Genomic DNA, 22,312 nt, shown 5'->3' with positions numbered 1-22,312 from the left:
ACCTACCTCAATCAGGTTCCAATAATAAAACTAGTTACCTAGTCAAAATCTATTTTTATCAGCAGTTTTGTCTCGCTTTTCCAATCTTATTTTTGATAAACATAAAAACCGAAGGATCAGCTGTTAACATTACAATTTTACATTTCAACTGTTGTAAAGTAAGGTAAACAGCATTCCTTAATCTTTGAAAGCAAAATGTAAAAATAAATCGCCCGCCAACAAGGAGGCAAAGTCGTCAAAGAAATACAGTAACCTCTTTAGTTTCCATTCTCATAAGTATATAGACCTAAATGGCAAAAGTCTGTTAAGAGGAACGGTTGAAAAAGGGATGTCACAAGGAAAATCCATACCATACCAAGTATATAGATAGTTTTTAATCACTCTCAAACCATCAAAAGTAACCTTACAATCATACATATCAATGATAACAACAATACTTAATTATTACTTCCTGGGTTTCCTAGTACTGGCTCTACTAACCAACTTAACATAATATTAACTAATGTAAACAACAAGTTAGGATATTTTAAACATATTTTATTTAGTTAACCTACTATAACAAATAGTGTTTGTAAATGAAACAACGAGTTCGAACAAGTTATGAATCTACAGACAGCTGCGGTGAATATATTACAAAGATAACTTGTTACAAAAGTTATACAATTGTACAAAAAGCAATAAATACACACAATCTATGTAATGCATAAGTTATGAACAATGGGGCACAGATAAAACCACAATGTTGGATGTAAGTGTCTCTTTAGGGAGTTACTGAGAATATTTTACTTTTAAATCGCAACCATTACCATATAAATATGCTAGATGGAACGGACAAGTACAGGAACTGTGGTTATGTTTATATTACTAATTCAACTCAAAATTCAATGCTACTGACGGGTTCCGAAGGAAAATTCTGAACGATTTTAGAACGAGGAACAGGACCCAACATACATTTATGTCTATAACAAGTGACTTTTGTAAAAAAACTTGTTTAACAATTTTACCTCCACACATTTGTATACTTTTATTTCATAACATAAATATTATTTTGAATAGAACCATAGATAAAAGTATAGTATGATGGAACTTTCCCAACATTATTTAACCGATTTCAATACGTTTTGGCGTCAAAGGACGGATTTTGTAAAATTTAATGTACGATAGTTTCTTACTGTATTTTTAGCTGTTTCTAAACATTTTTGTGTGGTTAGAGACGTTTCCCACTTATTAAACTGTCTTAAGTACGTATTTAATGATTAGATGCAGGTTAATAAGGATTATATTCCTAAAGATTGTAAACTGAGCCACATCGATCAATATTTAAAAAAAGATAAATTAATTATACAAGAATAGTTCATCACATTGGAAATATCCCTAAAATTTACATTTTGTCCATAACGTATAAGCTCCTTTATTTTTATGTTCCATGTCAAATAAAGCAAGGGACAGTATGGTGATTTTCTAAGTACAGTTATAACTTTTTATGACACTCGCTCTGCCCAAGACAAGAAAACTTTCTCTTACTTTCTCTGAAAACTGCGTTTCACGCCCGGTTACATAGTTAAGATGATTTTTACTTTCTATTAAATTGTTCCTAGGTTGTGTGTATTAATTTAATCATTATGACCTTAAGATTTTTAACTTAAGTTCAATCTTTGCTACAAGTACCTTAATTGATTCAAAATAAAAACCTATATCAATTAAATGTAAAGGTATGTAATACACTTTATGATGTTTCAAAATTTCACCATTTTTAACGACAATTTCGCAGCTCGCGCACTCCAGGATGTTTTCATCTACCGCTCACTTACCGACAGTATTTTATCTGAATTATTACCGAAATACAGGAATATACTGTAGTTAATTAATATGGATATGCACTTAGGCATTAGGTTCTTTTCTTAGACCTCTTAATTGTTTTATGAGTTGATTACCAGTTTTTATTATATTCAGCGATTGAGTTAGGTGCAATTTTGCTTGCAAATTAAACCAGCTATTTACGCCATGAATAACATCTGGTAAGTGTGAAAGTACAAATAAACTCGCAAAATATTAATTACATTTAGGAATTTGCCACACAACAAACAACTTTATTTTGCTGTGCATGTTAGATTTTAATGTTTATTATTTCAGGTGTAACTTAATTTTGACATCCACATTAAAACTATTTCTTTCACCTAAAATGTTTAAACTATATCACGAAATTTTGGATAAATATATAAATAAATTACACACTCCTTTATTTATTTGATATAAAACCTAAGTTTCGATCTTATTATAGAAAACCACCCAAATTGTTTGGTTCTATTCTGTACACAACCATTAATAAACCTTTGATGTGTGTAAGTCTTGAGGCTCTGTGTTTGTGGTGCTTGTGATAATTGCTTTAGGCAGCTTGTGGCAGCGGAAGGACCTTTGTGAGTACCAAACTGAACATACTACTAGCTTATTTCACCTTCTATTAAATACGCTGTAACATGTTTAGTGATATTTTTTTTCACCTGGAATAACAGATTTGTATATATTTTCCTATTTTTATCCATCTAACGGTATGTATAATTATACCATAAAACAGTGATACAAGGACTAGGAAAAGAAAGCTAACAGCTTTTTACAAAATGTTTGGGAACATTTAATTATATTTAAGAAGACAATTATAATTAATTATATTTGTCTTGGTGCAAGACAAAGACAAGTTTGGGAGAGCGGTCAAACGCATACTCTTAGAACAAACATACCCTACACTGTGAAAGATTTTTTAAGTTGCCGATCGAATTAAGATACTGTTCAGTTACGTTTTAGTTGTAACATCATTTATAATTTAGTTTTATTGTATATTCTTGTGACGCTATTATACAGTTTTTTTCTGTGCAAAATAAAGATGATTTGATTTGATTTGATTTGAAGAATTATCTTTAGCTCAAATAACGTTTGTTTATTAGCTTGGTATGTCTAAGTGAAGAGGCAAATTACTATGATATTCTTTTTTAACCCCCTTTTTACAGTTAATTCGTGTATATAAATAGATTAACATCCTTATTCTAATTGTCCTACATCAGATGAATATACAGGGTGAGTCTTCTAATCTGTCCTAAACAGATTACATACGAACAGCTCGACATACAGAGATGAAACAAAACTTTCCCCTCTAATTCATACCCAAGGAACAACGTAAAAATGTTTTTACCATATTTAAAATACAGGGTGTTCGAGAAACTGGGGGTCATGGGTTCGAATCTCAGAGTTTTCAAATGTAAACATATGTCATGTTATGCATCATTTTAAAGCTCTAGACTAGAAAAACAATTTGGTGAAAACAGAACTCATTTATCTTTGTCCGTTTCAAAGTGGCGGCCATTTTTATGGAAAATATTGATATTTACAGAATACCCTATATCTTGGAAACCACTAAACTTATTTTCATTCTGTTTGAAAATTCTTAATCCTCGTGAGTTTAGCTTTAATTCGATATATGACATGTCAGCAATTTACAAACCAAATATTTGTTCAATGATTTTAATTTTTTTTTTATGTTTGTAGCCTTGTAAATGAAAAAATTTAAATGGTAACATATGTCAAATTGCGTATAATTTTGAAGGTCTTGCAAAAACAAACAACTTTTAAATTTTAAACCACCGTCTATCTTTGATAGTTTCCTAGTAATTAACCAAAAACTCCAATTGCCTATATAAAACCCATGTCAAACGTGCAGTACTGGAGATTGGTACACTATTTGGGCAGATACACTATTTTCCCATGGTACCGCAAGTTTAACCAACATAACTGTTTGGAACTACAGTAGTAAATTAAAAACATTACATGATAACAGAGTTTCACATACAAAACTTTTACTTTGTTAGAAAATGTTGTAAATGACACCAATACCACACGAGGTTTCATAATCAACAGTGACCCCACGAGACTTTATTATAATTGAAGGTTCATACATAATGGGACATCTTTATATCTCGGACTACGCCAAACTAAAAGCTTTTTTAGTTTTACTGGCCATTACAATTTACCACATACATTTTTTTAATTACTAGCCAACCAGGTAACACATTCTGCATCATACTTTGGTGGTTTTTGTATGTAATCAGTTACGATTTAGTAATGCTAGCATGTTGTACTTCTCGAAATGCTTAAATTGAATACACCTAACATAAATCCTAAAGACCAATCAGTGGGGTTGACTTGTAACAGGAATATTAAAGGGTTTCTCTACCTAAACAAATAGTGACATCAGAAATGAATTTGAGGTCCTAATCATAGAAACGAGCCTTATAGAAAAAATCTTACAAAAAAACTGGCAATTAAAAAATAGCAAAAACATGGTAATTTTATATTTATAAATCCTTTTTATCAATGTTTTCTTTAATCAAAGTTTTCACAATAAAATAAAATTGCAAAAAGTTTCAACAAAGATATCTTACATGATTACCTTGTAACTACCTCAAGCAGAAATTATTACCTGTGGCCTTTTAGCGAAATTCAACTCTCCAATTATCTTCAAAGTTCAGAGTTTCAATTGACGATGAACATCTTTGAACTTCTTGATTATACCTGGGAAGTTTGGTTCAAGAGTTAAAACTGATAACTGTTTACTGAAAGTTCAGAATCAGCGATTATGTTTTTATGGTTTTAAATTAATTTCAGTTGTTAAATATTAGTTGTTCACACAAGTTTGTCAAGGACGATGCGTTTTTTACCAGGAGAAACAAAATATAGGTGTACAATTTTCATACAAATCGTGTATGCAAAATGCAATTTCATGCAAAGTGTTATTTTTATATAAAAATCATAGTAATATTCTTTTAACTATAAGTAAGAAAGCTTATTCCACCTTTATTCTTTAAAAAACGATCAATATAAAATGAAATAAATTCATGTTTATCAACCTGTTATTTTTCACTATATTTATTTGATAGAGGGAATCAAAATTGTTAATAGTAATCATCTGGTACTAACATTCGTCGTTGTTAAGATTTTTAGAATACTTTGTAGGCATTTTTAGAAAAAAAAAATATTTACAGCAATGTAATGTTAAATTAGGTAAACTAATGTGAATTTAACAACTATTGATTTTGATAATCATGACTATAATAGCTACGACATAGACTGACACTGAACACTTTAAATTTTAATAAATATCTCTACTTTTGTTGCCTAATTAGTGGGTTTTCACTATCTTTATTGCATTAAAGTTCCTTAATCTTATTGAATAGCTTCCAAAGTGAAAGGGTAGCTTTGAGATAGAGATTAACATCAAAGATCAATCAAGACTAACTTTCAAAGGCTCAGAGACAACTCCTTCATGATGAAATTGAATGTCTTAGTAGAACTTGTGTACTTGGAGTAAAGTGGTGCAATTGTGCCTTGAAACATTAGTAAAGTTCTAAGGCAGACTGATTATTTGTTGTGGCTAAACCATGTTTGGAAAGTGAGTACGCTACTGGCACTTAAAATTGTACCATCAGCCAAGATTTGTAGCCAATGTAGCATTTTATTCTGTTTTTTTTGTCATCCTGTAGACAATAATAGTATCGGTATTCGGTATATTAGACGAGTGTATAATGATAAACGAAAATAGTGTTAGAAGATACATTTTCAATTCGTATTATTTTAAACTATACAGTTTTTGCATTCTTTTTAGATATCTTTAATTTTATCTCCCCTTTTTCATGTATTGTATAGTCTCCTTACACATTTTTATCTCTAATCATTATCAGCATGTTTTGTGTAAGTGCTGTTAGTATTATTCGTTCTTTAGATGTTATGTTCACTAATTGTACTTACTAAAACTTTTTCAACCTAAATATAAATCTTCTATTTATAACCAACTAGCTGTACCCTCGGGCTTTGCCCCGTTTAACTTCTTAATTTTCAAGATGAGCTCGTTCGCATGGCTCAATCACGTCCTGGTTGAAGTTCGTTCGCTACGCTCACTCACCTTTAAGTTGGAGCTCGTTCGCTGCGCTCACTTGCCTTCAGGTTCGCTCGTTCGCTACGCTAACTCGCCTCCAGGTTGAAGTTCGTTCGCTACGCTCACTCACCTTTTGGTTGCAAATTAGCTGTTGTTATAAATTTAAAAAATAATAGTGCTGCACCCTGTTGGTAATCCTTGTAACTTTAATGCTATTGAACATCATAGAATAGAACCAACTTGTTTAATTGAAACAGCTGTTAAGATTCATTAATTATTTTTAAATATGAAAAATCATAAGGTTAACATGGGAAACTCCAGAGCCACTGGGGCGGAGCCCGAGAGTCTGATCAGAATAAAAACTACTTAGTTTTCCTATTTAATGCCTAAAAAATCAGTGTACCAAATTTCAGCCTCCTAGGTAAATGGGAAGTGGGAGAATTAGTGATGAGTGAGTGAGTCAGTCAGTGAGTCAGTGAGGGCTTTGCCTTTTATATAATATATATAGATATTTTTTTGTTTTAGTAAATTATGGTAAATACAAATCTTAATGAAAATAAATACTTAGCCAATAATTTTATAACGTTTGAGAATTTTTTTAATTTTACATTTCAAACTGGAAAAACCAACATCGAGTGGCATTGGAACACATCTGTCACATCAATGTTTAATACATCCATCAATGAGACGTTGCGGTCTAGAGAACCAACCCAATCCACCTAACCAATGAATTAGATCATAGTGAGCTCACATTAAAATATTTAAATAGTTATACTTATGAGTTTTCACAGCAAAACTTGGATCGTCAAGTTATATGTTGTCAAATATCCTACATACAATTTGACTTGCATGGCCCATTGCCTAGGTTATGGGTTAGTCTATGGCCTAAATATATCATAATTATTTACAGTACTATATTCAAGATTCTTTTCAAAGTTCATGAGAGCTGTTTATTCAACGATGAAACACGTTTATGTAAAATTAAATTAAATGTCAGTTCAAATGTGCTAAACAATTCAGCTACCTCAAATTGCATTGTTAACTCGCAGTTTAATTTTACATTGTTTTACATGAGGCAAGGTAAAAAAACTGTTAGATATAAACTAAAACGCTGTTATAAAACATTCAATTTGTTAACATGGAAACTGAAAATATATGGTCACATAAAAATAAGTAGATTGTCAGTTTGATACTAAAAAAGTCTGTTTCTTATGGTTGAAAATTAGATATCATCGATAACTGAGTTTTAAATTGATGACTTTAGTTGAAAAATCTATTACCTTTTGTCAGTAATAAATATACACAGGTCCTACTTTCAATGTTGGGTAAAAAAAAATATATAGCCTATGCCAATAGCCTGCATAAGGAAATTTACTGGACATTTATTTGTTTTTGTCCGTAACAAAGTTAATTAATTATTGTTATTCTTTAATGTAAATTTGCATGTATGGCACGAGTCCTAGGTTCAATCCCAGTTTCAACCGTTCAAATAAATTTCCAGTTAATAACAAAGGTCAATATGGCTTGAGGAAATTGTTTTGATTAAATCCTCGTGGTTTCAGTGATGTGTTGCAACAGAGGGAAACTATTTAATCTCTAACTTCATTCCATTGCAGTGAAATTCGTAGAAATTCAAATGCAGTCCCTACTGTTTAACACGGTTGATTTAGTTTGTAACCAGACGCATAAGAATTGGAATTATTACTTTTAAATGTGAAAATTAAGACAAGTATAGAACAAAAGTCATTAAAACTAAACATGTGTAAGATAAATAAAGCTAACTTAATAATACGTAACTTACTTTTTACAATTAAAAACATTAAGAATCGTAATAGAATTATTTATAAGCTTAACATTTTCTACAACCAAGCTTAATTTTGTAAAAATTGTTTTCAGCTTTTATTTAAGTCAGTAAGTTTGTTAAGAGATGGATGTAAGTTAACAGTGGCAGATTGTTATAGCAAATGCTGTGGGATAAAGGAATGTGTTTGTTAAATTTCATCATATGGCATTTGCTTATGCAATTTATTCTCATTTATCATACCGTATTTCCAAACATCAATAATCAATCTTTTAATTTTAGTCGTTCTGTCGCTATAATGTCGAAGTTAAACATTTTAAACACAATGTAAACTAACATAAAAAAACAGCAGATATACTCACACTTACTTACAACCTTAAAATATGCAAAATAAAAGTTTTTTGAAAGGGTATTGCATTGTACTTTTTGTAGGCAATGATGTTTTTCCTTAAATCTCGTCTTGCATTCACTGTTTAAATATTAAAAAAAAATCCTTACGAGTACGTGATTTATTTAATTATTTGTAAAACAATTGACATAAACGTTTGATGGCCATTTATAAAACTTGAAAGGTATGTTAAACCAAGGAAGGAGAATTAAGGGTATGGTAGGATTAAAATTAAATTTGTTATACAAATCGGTAGAGTGGTATATCTACTTGTCATATGATCCTTAACTTAAAATAATGTTATAGGCTGAAACATCAGCTATAAATTTCCTGAGGAAGGATATTAAATTGTTGGAAGTGAAACGACTAGGCTCGTAATTTTCCAACGCGATAAGCCGGTAAAATAGCCTCTCTATATTAAATATAACTTACAGTGAGAACCGAAATGTTTTTACCAACTACTAATATTTTAAATCACTGGCCTTGTAAAGAATTCCTTAAGAATACCTTAGAGAGTTATTTTTTCACTGGAAAGAATCAGTTAAATTAAACGTTTGAAATGGCATAACCTTATTTATCCACAAGACTATAGGGTTTTAAATGTAACGTCACAAAATTATTCATATTACTCATTTAAAAAAAACTGTTCCTATTATTTGTGGGACTAATGAAGTAAATTTGGACAGGAAAACTTGAGACTGGGACGGTGGCGACGTCCTGTAATCCAGCTACTAGGAGGTCACGAATTGTGGCATGCACTGTGGATGCTATACTCCCTGGTGTGGAGTAACGTCCGCACTACGACTATCTACTACTAATTAACAGCTGTGTCTAAGCATAGACAAAAAGAAATAAATAAATATTTACTCTATTGTCTATGGTCTAAGGAATGTGTCGGCCTTAGTCACTAACAAGACTACAAGATCGCGCCACTCATCCTACACTAATATTTGGGTTAAAATACGCACATAGTGGCGTCCCCTTCTTAAATAATTGATAATTGATAACTGAATTTTTTTTGTAGAACTACTCCCTAAAAACCAAAATAAGAGATATATATGGTGAGTTATTTTAATTGTCACTGTATCAAGACAAAATTAAATATACATTAGACAAAAGCTTGGTTTTGCTACCACTGTATATGTATGAGCACTGTATATGAGCACTATTCAAAAGCACACCAGACATACGTCTAAGTTTACAAACAAGATGTATTTGTATACCTTACATCGGGTTGTGGCAAAGTTTGTTTGACTAGTAATAAGTCAACAAGCTCTGTACCTAGAACTGACTTAGTCATATGTCATGTTTACCTTCAAGCGAATACGGTAGCATGTATCTTGAGAACACGCAATGTTTACAACGTTAGTTTAGTAGACAGTAAAGCATATTATAGATGTCAATTCAAAGACAAATAAAAAAATTCAAACTGCACATGATAATAACTGGTGCAATTTACAGCTTTTTCATGTTCACATGGTGAAGAAAAGGTTATTATACGTATTAAAAAATAAACCCTGCCTGATACCATATCTGGCTCGTATAATATATTGTTTGTAAGTTGAAATATTAGACTAGCTGACCATAAATTTGACATTCAAGTACATAATTGTTTTTTGTGTAGTGAGAAACAAAAACTTCATATAAATTGTAAAAAAAAAAACATAACAAGTTGTTTCACGCTTGCATAGTATTTTGGTAATTGCAGTGTCCATTTGGGATAAAGCTAAAATTACAATGTTTCACAAATAATTTAACAAAAGTCGTTGATGTAATGAACGTAAAAGTAACAAAGGAATCCTATCAAATACATATGACGATGCAGTTTTTGTTGTGAAGATAGGAGTGAAACAATATTTATTTTAGAAATGATAGCAGGGTATTTTAAATTAAAAGTATCATAATTTAAATTGTAAATAGTATTTATATAAGAAAATAACGAATTCATTAGTTGTAAAATGTTGACTGTTTTTCGATTGTGGTTAAACCGTAGTCAAATCCCTTATCTTTGTAAGAATAAAGTTTCCTACATTAAGAATATGACGAGTAAATTCAAGAATTAAAATCAATATTTCAAATTTAATAAATAAATATACTTTTATGACTTAAAAAATAATTAAATATTAAGAATCGATGATGAATAACACATTCCACCAGTTAATTTACCAAGCTATGGAGGTTGTAAATATGGATTATATGGTTAGGTTCTCCTGCATTGGTTGGTTTCATGTTAATAAGATTACTGTTTACGGTGAGTAGCAATAATTAAAATACAGGAATTTAATTAAAATACTAATTAAATGCTTATGCAATTTGTAGAAAAGTAAATTATTAAATGTTTCTACCAACTCTATACGAAGTTTAAATAAATTTTCAATTCAAATTTTGGGTCCCAGTCACTGTCTACATTTATGTTTATATTTAACAGTTTTGGGTTATAAACCTCTTTTATTTTGATTTTTTATAAAAGAAACTCTACGATGTATAAACTAGGTTGAGCATGACCCCATTAACAGGTACTTATAAATTTACTAAAATAATCTTTTGTAAAATGTTTATAATGTATCTTTGTGAAAATAAGTTATTTGTTTTTAAATGACAATAAAACAGGTTTATATTAATATTTTTGCTAAATTTTGACTAAAACAACTGTGCAATACTACGTTGTAGAATTTTGTGTCCGATTAATAATTGTACAATGTACATTGTCAATGATGTTACAATGTTACTGTTATTACATCGCGTTGGATGGTTCTTTCACAAGAAAACACTTTATTATAGTGGCTGGCTTTAATCTATATGTTAAGCAGCTTGAACCATTTTGTGGTTTGCTGCTATTGTAAAATGTAGATGAAGTGGTTTTGCATTAGGGACACCCGCTTACTATTTCATGTAATACCTCCGCATATAATTGCTTTTATTATTCATATAAGTTAAATATTTATGTAATATAAGTAGACAAATCAATGCTGTAGTTTTGCATTACTCAATTTTTGGAATTACTCAAATTATATTAAAATACGCCACCATTACAGTAAATATTTTAACAAACAAATTTGAATTTTAAATATTTAATGTTTTGTTTTATACTTGCATATCTAAAAAGTATAATTAACTCGTCGTGTAGTTCTCCAAACTATAAAATGCAACAACACAAATAATATCTTCTGAGAAGTGAAGTTTCATCCCAGATAAGTCGGGCTCTTTTGTACTCTTTTGAGGAAAAACATATGAGTGATTTACACTTACTAAAATACTATACAAATGCTTGTAAAATAAAGTAGTTCAACTCTTCTAGAACTATTCTCTAAAAAACTACCACCGCTCTTGATAATATTTAAAACTTGTTACAAACACATACAGTACTCGTACAGTACTCGTAATATTGACAACAACACTTTTAAAATTTTATCTAACTGTATTTTAACCGAAATAACTACTTAACCTGTGGCAATGACCTCTGTTCACTTGACTTACTGGAATTATTAAAAAAACTAAAGCGAACTTTTTTCCTACACTATTTATGATAATATTGTTGCACGTACCAATTCAATGACGGAACTATTTAATTTTATTTCAGTAAATGACTTATGACTTATATAAAGTCAGAACATAAGAAGTTGTAAAAAGTAATGTTGTGTAAAAACGCACTTCTAGCGAGAGAGTGTAAAATGGCTGAAGCTTAAGGGTAGATAAAATGTAATGACAATATATGAGGCACACGTTGCGTTGCTTCTAGCTTATATTCATACATGGACACATTACCGAATATTTACTAAAATGATTTTAAATTTTAAAAAATGTGAAATTTGGCTGCAAAATATATTGTTTCCCTCAACTCTTTCTTAAGTCCGAGAACATATCGTGAATACGAATTAATTGGTGCCAAAGTGTATACAATTACTATACGTAAATTTAAACGGGAGTAAAACTTGGTATTTCTTTTATTATATTCCCAGTAATTATTTAATAAATTGTGATAAATTGTTGACTGAAAATACTGATCGCGAATCGATCGTAGAAATCAATGCGTTACTAAATACGCATTTCGCAACATGCAACAACGAAATTTAGAGATTTCCAAAACAACAGGTTTAGTCTAATTCGCATTAAATTGTATGTACCACTAAAATACATGGGGAAATATGCAACAATGCATCTCAGCTGATTGAAAATGAAGTAAAGGATACAGTAATACCAACTAAGCTTCTTTCACCCTTATACAGTTTCTCTTGGAACTTGTAATTTGGCTGAAAACTCCCCACTGTATAATTTACTAGCTGTAACCCGCGGGGCTTTGCCCCGTTTAACTTCTTAATTTTCAAGATGATCTCGTTCGCATGGCTCAATCACGTCCTGGTTGAAGTTCGTTCGCTACGCTCACTCACCTTTAGGTTGGAGCTCGTTCGCTACGCTCACTCACCTTTAGGTTGGAGCTCTTTCGCTGCGCAAACTTGCCTTCAGGTTAGCTCGTTCGCTACGCTCACTTGCCTTCAGGTTAGCTCGTTCGCTACGCTAACTCGCCTCCAGGTTGAAGTTCGTTCGCCACGCTCACTCACCTTTTGGTTGCAAATTAGCTGTTGTCATAAATGTAAAAGAAATAATAGTGCTGCACCCTGTTGGTAATCCTTGTAACTTTAATGATATTGAACATCATAGAACAGAACCAACTTGTTTAATTGAAACAGCTGTTAAGATTCATTAATTCCATTTCTCATAAAATTAACATGGGAAACTCCAGAGCCACTGGGGCGGAGCCGATTGGACGGATCACGAAATTTATGGTGTATAAACCTATTCCATGAGATTCTACACGTATGTACCAAGTTTCGTGGCAATCGGTTCAGCGGTGTCTGAGTTTATCACTGCCAAACAAATATATATACAAACATCCTCTTTTATACTTATAGAAGATAGAATAGGCATACATTGTTTTATTATTTTACTGAAAAAGAAAATTTCACCTTTTTATGTGAATTAATTGTTATAATCTGAAGACTGTAATGGTGTAGGTAATCTGTTGACGTTACAGTCTGCAGTGTACTTTATCACCTGAGATCTGAGTGTTATGAACAATCTTGTCTGAGCTTCCGCACTGCACCAGTGACATAGAGGTGTGAAGTAGGTTATATGGATACATGTAGTATAATAGAAAACTAAAAAACCCTCCATGAAACGCCATATGGGGAAACATATTTACTTTTGAAATTAATCTTTGGATAAAAGATAAAAGTATTTGAAATTATCCAAATATTACTAAGTTTTATGGCTCTGAAGATTCGATTAATTATTGATTACTAAGCCCCAAAAGTTATCACTATAATCCACACTATACTGTAATCAAATTAAATCAGCTTTTACGTTAATTACTCAATTAATTATGCCAAGGGCTTAATAGTTCCAATATCGTCTTAAACTAATATCATAATTAATTGTTGTATTATCTAAATGGCAATCACTACCGTTAATTGAACATTTTCAATGCGAAATATTTGTTATGGTTTCAATTTAAAAGTCTTATTGCTATTGTAAAAACATAAAAAAATGAAATATGAATTATGATGAACTTTGTAGATTTACCCAATACTATGTTAAAGAAAGTACTATGCTTCCAATGTATATTTTTCGTACAGTAGAACGTAGATAGCAAGACCCTCTAACAAGTGTTATTTTCAAATTATTTTGAATTACCCCTAATCTCATGACACTGTAAACCTCGATAAGAAGTCAACCTTTATAAGGATGTTATTTAATAATCCCTATGAGAATCTTATTATCGAGGTTCTATTTAATTACGTTACACATACTTTTTAAGTCTTTTAAAACATGGGACGAGTTGTAAACATTTTTTTTTAAAGAAACCTAAACTTATTTGGTTTACTTGCTTAAAAAAAACTATCTTTTGTTTGAAAAGCAGATAACGTAATTTCTTGTATCGTACATGTTTAAATCAAGGAAATGCCTCGATAGTAACTAGGTATAAAACTAAGATAATAGGCTACCTGGAAAATATAGTTGAAATCAATGATAATAAATAAACTTTTTAGTATGAACCATCGTGCATACATAATATTTTGATTGAAGTACTTTCTGACCATAGGTTTTTCGTACAAGTTTATGGGTTTAAATTAATCTTAACGAATATGTTCAAGGAAGTATATTAACACAACACTTAGAACTCAAATATTGTGCAGGTTGATTGATCTAGTGTGTTAATTACTAACTTACCGTTTTCTGTTAATTGAAGTGATGCTTTCATTCAAATACAATACTAAGAAATATAGACAAGGTAAATATAAATACCCTTCAATCAATATAAAAGCTGTCTAATGAAATTTTGCACTGTTCATGTTTCAAACCTCAATTTAGCCTACTATAATTTTGATATATCACATAAACTTTTTTAAAATCATAATTCATCAAAATTTCACAGAAACTTTAATAATAAAAGCCAAAATTAGTTGTAAATAAAACGTGAGTTTCCTTTATATTGTTACAATCGAAATAAACTATACCGTGCCATGGCTCGGTCACCCGGTACTATCATATTATTGTAGCATTTTAAACAAAACAATAATCTGCAACATTATATACGGATTATAAACAACGTTAAAGGTTGTATACATTGTGATAATTATGTTGTATAATACAACATACACGGCTCACAAAACCTCTGTACACAGCTTAGGGTAAGAGAATTCGTATTCCGGGAACTTTCACATTATCTGTTATTGGTTGAACAATTACTACAATAACAGTAAGGCTTATTGTGTATATGTTCTACAACAGAATGGAATAATTTTACATGGACCTTTTAATATTTCAAGTAATAATTTGTAAATTCGGGTTATACAAGTGATAAATCAGTTTTTTAATTCATTATTTTTTTATGTTCAACATTCTTAAGATAAGAGATTTGTATTATTGTTTCTTCAAATTATAACAAAAACTGTATGCGAATTTTGCATAGTGTTTTAGGTGTCTTTCGAAAAACTGTTAAGATCCTTGGTACTAATTATATTTTAATGTACTAAAAAACCTACAATAAAAAAATCCATAGTTTGGTTTTGTGAGAAAACATTGGTTACATAACCATTAGTAGGAGACATAGGTAAATATTATTTTGAAGTTTTAATTTATTTGTAAACTGTAGTCGTATACCGAAATGTATTTCGCATTATCTTATGAAATAAAATAATGATAATTCAAATGAAGGAATTAAATGTACTAAATATTTACTTACTATTCATATTTTAAATTAAATTTTCTCAATATGCGAAAGTATTTCAACACTAAGTTTGAAAATACTGAGCACATGGCACATGTGTCGAAAGTTCAAACATTCAGAGCAACTTCGACAGGAATAAACTCGTTTCTAGAGAAGTCTTTCTGAACAGTTAAATTAGTTTTGATTTTCCAAAAGTTTTGAGGAAATTTGAATAAAAACCATAAGATTGTATTGCATTTAAAACATTTGGTTTCATGTATGGGTTTGGTTGAATTCTAAATAGTATATTGTATTTGTATTTTAAGGTACAATGCTTTTTTGAAAATCTTTTGTGAGATTAAAACAAATGAATGTCAAAGGTTTGTAGGTTAATAACTGCAGGTCAAGTAGGCAATTCACTGTCTCATTTGTTTAACTATTTGATGCTGTAATTATCAGTCTGATTGTTTCATCAGCTTAATTACTACAGTTTGATACTACCCTAGCTGTTTAATGATTAACTTTATAACCCTGAATACAAAGGTTACGCTTTCATTTCATAAACTAACCTTTAAATTTATTTATTTATAAGCCGACTATTTAGTTGAGCTTTTCTACAATAAAAATTTATAAAAAGCCTAAATATAAAGCTAAAACTCAATTTTATTATGAATCAGTTATATCTGAAGAAGATTATTTTATAATTATTAGATTATTTTAGATAATTTTAGATTATTATTGAAGAGCTTATTTTACAAAACTTATAAAAATCGTATCGAGGTTTCAATATATTTTCGAAAACTGTAATTTTTTAACTAAAATTCTTCAAGTATATTGTAGAAGGATTAAGCTAAGACCCATTGCTTAGAAACTACCTTAACCTAACTTGTTTAGGGACAGTTGTGTTAAAACTCAGTTAAATAAAAAAATTAAAAATAAATGATTTAATGATAGTTTGAGTATGTTACCTTATCTTAATGGCACATTTTTCATGTCGTCGTTGGATTCATTTGTACTAAAGAGACATATTGTATGAAAAGCTTTTTCAGGATGTGTTTGCAGTCGAGCCAAAAATGCGAGGATCGTGTGTCTAAGGATGGACTTAATCGTGTGGGATACAAGCCAAGTGTTCCTCATAAATCTTTACCTCCTCTAAGTCCTTTGAGTTACGGGTTTACACCCTCATACTTTGAAAATGAGCACCTTTGTGATGATCTGTAGATTTTTTGGTTCATCTAATTGATTTGCAAGCATTTAGTAAACTTGCAGATAACATAACCAAATAATTTATTGCTGTAAGAAATTTGAGGTTATCTTATATATTTTACTAAATTTCATTCGAACCTCTGAGTCTCGTTCCACCCCCTAACCAAAACCTTGGAAATTCGATTTAAAACACAGTCAGTTTTAAATCACAACTATGCAATACCATTGTTATTTTTTATATTATTGAGCTTTTAAACTTTAAATATGGTGTACAAACGTATCTTCAACAAAATTTTGAGGGAGTTCTCACAAGAAAAGAATAAATTCAACTGTTAATAACAACAACATATTATAAAATGGTACGCTTGGACGCCTTTAATGGTTTTGAGAAATATAGACATATCCCTTACCGATATTACATAGTTTTCTCAAAATATTAAAGGTAATATAATTAAATACACCTAGAACATGTTTTTCATTTCCTCCACCCCCTTCCTCCTGTACTTCCTGAACTGCTCATCCAATACCTTAGTCCAGTGAACCTGTCTGATCAAATAAGTTTACAAATCTCCAAACACACGGCTTGAGTTTGATGTTTCACTTTCCCTTTAATACTTGTAAAATGAGATGATGATATTTTTAACTTTTTTAGTTAGAACTCTATTGAACTCTATTCTTTTCCTCGCACATCCATCGGTAATAATTTAGGTAATGTGTTAAAAGAATAATGGTTTCTTTTAGAAACTTAATATTGGGAATAAATATTAAAGTGGGGCACATGTTGATTTGAAATTATTTGAGTAATCAAGATTTACCTTATTGAAATAATTGATATCCATGTTTTAATGTTCATTAAATAAATATGCATTATAAATTTATAACTCTAAGACTAAAACTAGTTGTCCAATATATCTCCTATATTCTAATACGAGCTATGTCTGTTTGTCTGTCTGTCTATAATATATATCTCGAAATCCAGGGGAAGGATTTTGACTTTATTTTATAATTAGGTTCTTGTAGCCCTGAAAACGTTATTGGCGTAAGGCATTACTTCAGGAAAATTCGTATTTCACTACACAAATTATTTGAAAGTGTAACAATTTAACAGTGACCTTATGGGTTGCTAAGTAACTATGTTGGTTGAACGAAATAGCAAGTGAAAAGTAAACAAAAGACTTGTGTTGTAACATGTGTTTATAACAAGACATCTACATATACTTTTTTTTAGGGAGAGGAGGGAAAATGCTTTTACGCACACAGGTAGCCAGCCTGTAGTGTGAGACTCCTGAATCTATCACAGACTACTCACTAAAAAACCCCCTCTAAAAAAAAATCCACATATACTATCAAACTACATAATACAGTACAATGGGAAAATTATCAGTTGTAACTATTGAGCAAAGATTACACAGAAGATTACTTGATATAGGGGAAAATAGAGCAAGTGTTGATGAGTGTTTCGTGTTGGTGACGTTTGAGTGCACTGACGTCAACTCAACGTTTCATTCTTATTTAAGGGTAGATTTTACAATTTGTATGCACTATTTTTATGGTTTACATAATTGAACAGATGTATTCAAGAAAGTTTCCATAATAAATTGAAATTCCACTAAAAATTAAATAATTAAAACCAAAGTTAGGTTTGTATAAGACGTGAGTTTTATTTATTTTGATTTTACAACTGAAATAAGCTATACCGAGCCATGGTTCGATCATCTGGTACCATCAATGTGAAACAAAATAGTCCATCCAAAGTAAAATAGTGAAAATAAGAAGCATAGAGGAAGTATTCACAGATTCTTTAAACTCTAGCATTATTCAACTTAAAATTAAATAGCCACGTATGTGGTTGAGAGATAACAAAATCCGATGTTTGTTAGGCACATTTCACAGTATTTAAGTCGAGAGTCCAGAGTTAAATCCTAGTGTGGAACGGGAAGAGATAAGTGACATAAACATTTACACACCGAGTTTTATCCTTAACATCATCATGTTCACTACGGGTTTACTTACATAAAAATACATTTAAGATAAATTAATATAATTTCCCTGATGAATTAAATTATGTTTCATTAAGGATCGTGGATAGCAAGTCTGAAAAGTATGAAAATCCCTACAGATTATATCGTAAAAGAATTCCGAACTAAGAACAGAGATGTTTGAAAAGATTTTGAGTGAATCGCTTACTGATTAAAATAAGTAAACGACTAGTTTTGATAAGACGAATAAAGATAGCAGATGTGAAAGGCTAAAAATATTGAGAAAATCAAAGGGGAACGTGAAAGCTTGTCTTGACTTTTTCCTAAGGATCTATTGAATTCACGTTTTCTACGAATTATTGCCACACTTAAAAGGGACTTTTATGTTTTTACTTTTTTGGCACTAAAATCTAAGCACATTGTAGGGAAAGAAGCTTTCTATCCAAACTTTAAAGTACTAATGTAAAGTCTAAGAAAATATTTATCATTTACTACTAATTTTTAATACCTTAGTAGTTCAAGTAGCCATAAATAACATATGAAATGACTAATTAGACTCATAAAAGTTTTAGTGTTTCTTTTGAGTACACATTATTTTTTTGTTCTAGACAAAATCATGTTTATGTTTGACGACTTTACAATAATATATATTTGATAACATGATTTTACAAACAATAACAAAAGTAACAAAGTAACATTACAATTTTACTTTTTTTCTCAATTCTTGAACCTCATTGGTCCAAACCTGTACTGTAAAGCAGCAAAACAATACTGTAAAGAGAGTAAACAATTCGGTAAAGTGAATATTTTCAATAATAAGAACTGAATTGAAAAGGACAGTTTAAAAAACGGTTGTAGGAAATAGTTACCTATTTAAGTAACTAGTGGTTTGCACTCGTGTTACACATTATATTTTTCACACAGTTACCATAAATCATATAAATAATTAGTCTTTCAAACACTGTACAAAACGTTTTTGTGTTGGATTAAATCCAAACATTGAACGAAATGGGAAACGCTGCACCAGCTGATCGTAGTCGTAATACTTATTTTTAAGCGTACACGGATTATGTGCATGATAAAAGCACGGTTTTTGGTGTTGTTTGGTTGGAATACTGGTGTGCGACAAAGTATAAACTATGCGCCAAAGTAAGGCTTTCTGTACTATATAATCTGTGCAAGGAAGTCCACTTTGTCGGGTGATTCTAGTAAAAATTAATTACCGTACTGTTGCAGTGAAAACTTGACATTGTGAAAATAAACAAAGATTTTACAACACGTTGGAATGCATATACAACTTTGGAATAATCTCTCTCTTAACTCATGCCTGTGGACTAACATCAAAAAGTGTTACTTCCCGGCTTGACCAATCTTATAATTCTAATGCGAAATCATCTCCCATTATTCATGTTTATACTCGTATTTATAGCGTAGTTTAAATGTCATAAGAAAAATAAAAAGGCTTTATGATAATGAAAGGTATAATTTCCCTAACCTAATTCATTTTTTAATATTTATTACGAACATAAGATGTTTAACACAGTTCGAAAAGTAAAATAATGCATAATGAGAAGTTTACATTCTAAAGGTAAATTTTATTCACAGAGGTCTAAATAATTAAACCTCTTTGCAGTATAATGAAAGCTAAGCAAGCAAGTCAGTCTACTGTGTTTTAAACACAAAACAATCAAGAAACAGTGAGAGATGCTAATGAAAGTCGTTGTTTGGACAACAAAGGTTCTGCAAAGTGTTTTTGCCACGCAATCTTCCTCCGTGGTTTTTATGCTTAAACCGTGAAAACTCATATGCATTTAACGCAACTCTTTACAATTACAGAGGACTAGCTTATACGAATAGGTAAGAAGTACTTGTTTAATTAATGGTAATTATTTTGTTACCATGCAATACGTTATGTATATAATAAATAACGATATGAAAAGAGTTATACATGGTACTCATATTCTTTAGATTTTACCAAAAGGAGATAAATGAATACCACTAGATTTGGTTCACCTGCAGTAAAATGTTAAATATACAATAAAAGCACAATTTAGCCTAGGTAAAATTTGTTATTATATATATATATCCTTAGAATCTTATAACTTTTTTTGTATAACCAGATTTCTGTAATTTTTATAATTTACAATTATAATTTGTTATTATGTAGAAAATGTTCTTGTACCAAGGCTTACTTTAACACTAATTACCATTTAACTAAACTCTTAATATTATATTTAACGAATTATGAAATCTCTGATGGTAAAAAAGACCGTCGAAGGAATAATTTCTCCCCGTTACAAAAGCTATGATTCGTGCTCAAGCTAAATTCTTAACAATTTCTTCTCGTCCTGAATTCTTGAAATAATTTGAATTCATTTGGGACCCAAAATCGCAAGTCTCTTCCGCTGTGAAACATATTTTCTGGCCCTCTTATTTCTTAATCTGAATATAGTACATTATAGTTCACCGATTCAGAAATAAAAAAAATAGTCAAAATATACCACTGCGATAGTGTAATTAAAACACATAATCTGATAGATAAATTTATTTTTTTAATGCAATTTTGATTTTTTTACCTTTTTAAAGAAATTTAATCATATGAAACTGGCCGTGGGTTTCTAAGTCACAGCATAAACATTTGTAAAAAAATAATAAATGGTATGAACTTAAATGATGAATTTTTAAGCTCAGTATTCATACACGAAACAAACATTTATGGAATTAAAACATCGGATTTATGTACATGTTAAAGGATTATAAAAACTTAAGTAGTGGTAGGCTTTTTATTAAATTAAGGACTTAACCAGTCGTCCATAAATAAATTAAACCCACTAGTTAGCTATGCTATAAACATACGAGAAACCTAATAATTTCTTTTGAAAATCCAAAAAGTGATACATTACTTGTTATTGTTTTATACTCTTATAACCATAAAAGGTATCACCGTACGAGCAAATGGGATTTATTTACGATATTAATCCATTAAAATCTTTGTCATCCAGTCCGATGAATATTCTGACACAAACCAAAGCGCTTAAAATATATCGAGCAGATAAAACAATACATTGAAGCATGTAACGGAGATGGATCTGTTACTAGGGCGTGTAAGCCCCATTCATCATTAATGACGCTTTGGCAATGCGTAGGTGTGTGTGTGTGTGTGTGTGTGTGTGTGTGTGTGTGTGTGTGTGTGCGTTTGTGTGTTGGGAGTAGGTGGGGGGAGGTGAGTTGGTAGTTTTTTAAGTGCAATCCTATTTTTATCAGAGATTCCTGATACTTGTGTAGTAACATATGGCTTATTTCTTTAAGCAACTTTTTTAAACTTTATTTTTCTGCTTTAAGTGAATTTTTTATTAACATTTCAAATATTGTAGAGGAGAACCTGAAACATTAAAATTACACTCTAGATTCTAAAAATGGTGTTAATAAAATTACTAGGAACTTTTACACCATGACGCAAGTCTGTAAAAAAATATTGATTTAAAAATGACTATTCTTATCTGTATGTATGACAAGATTTTTTACAATTCTTTCTTGGTTGGATAATGAATGATTTAAATTGCATACTAAATGGGTACGGTTGATTCACAATTAAAAAACAAAATTTGTATCAAGCAAATGAAATGATTTAGGATTTTCATAGATATTATTAAGTGAAGTATCAATTAGCGCAGGACAAAAAACTACAAATTTAATTATGACAAACTTGTGGACTCATTATTTTTGTAGACTTTTCTACCATATTTACAAATAATAGTTTGCAATTTTCATTTACATTTCACTTGTTTACCGGTTACGAAATAACAAA

This window comes from Macrosteles quadrilineatus, unplaced genomic scaffold, assembly GCF_028750875.1.
Source record: "Macrosteles quadrilineatus isolate MER2022 unplaced genomic scaffold, UCM_ALF_1.0 Scaffold_9__3_contigs__length_116548681, whole genome shotgun sequence".
Classification (NCBI taxonomy): domain Eukaryota; kingdom Metazoa; phylum Arthropoda; class Insecta; order Hemiptera; family Cicadellidae; genus Macrosteles; species Macrosteles quadrilineatus.
The sequence above is the reverse complement of the archived record's forward strand: the minus strand, read 5'-3'. Positions refer to the sequence as shown.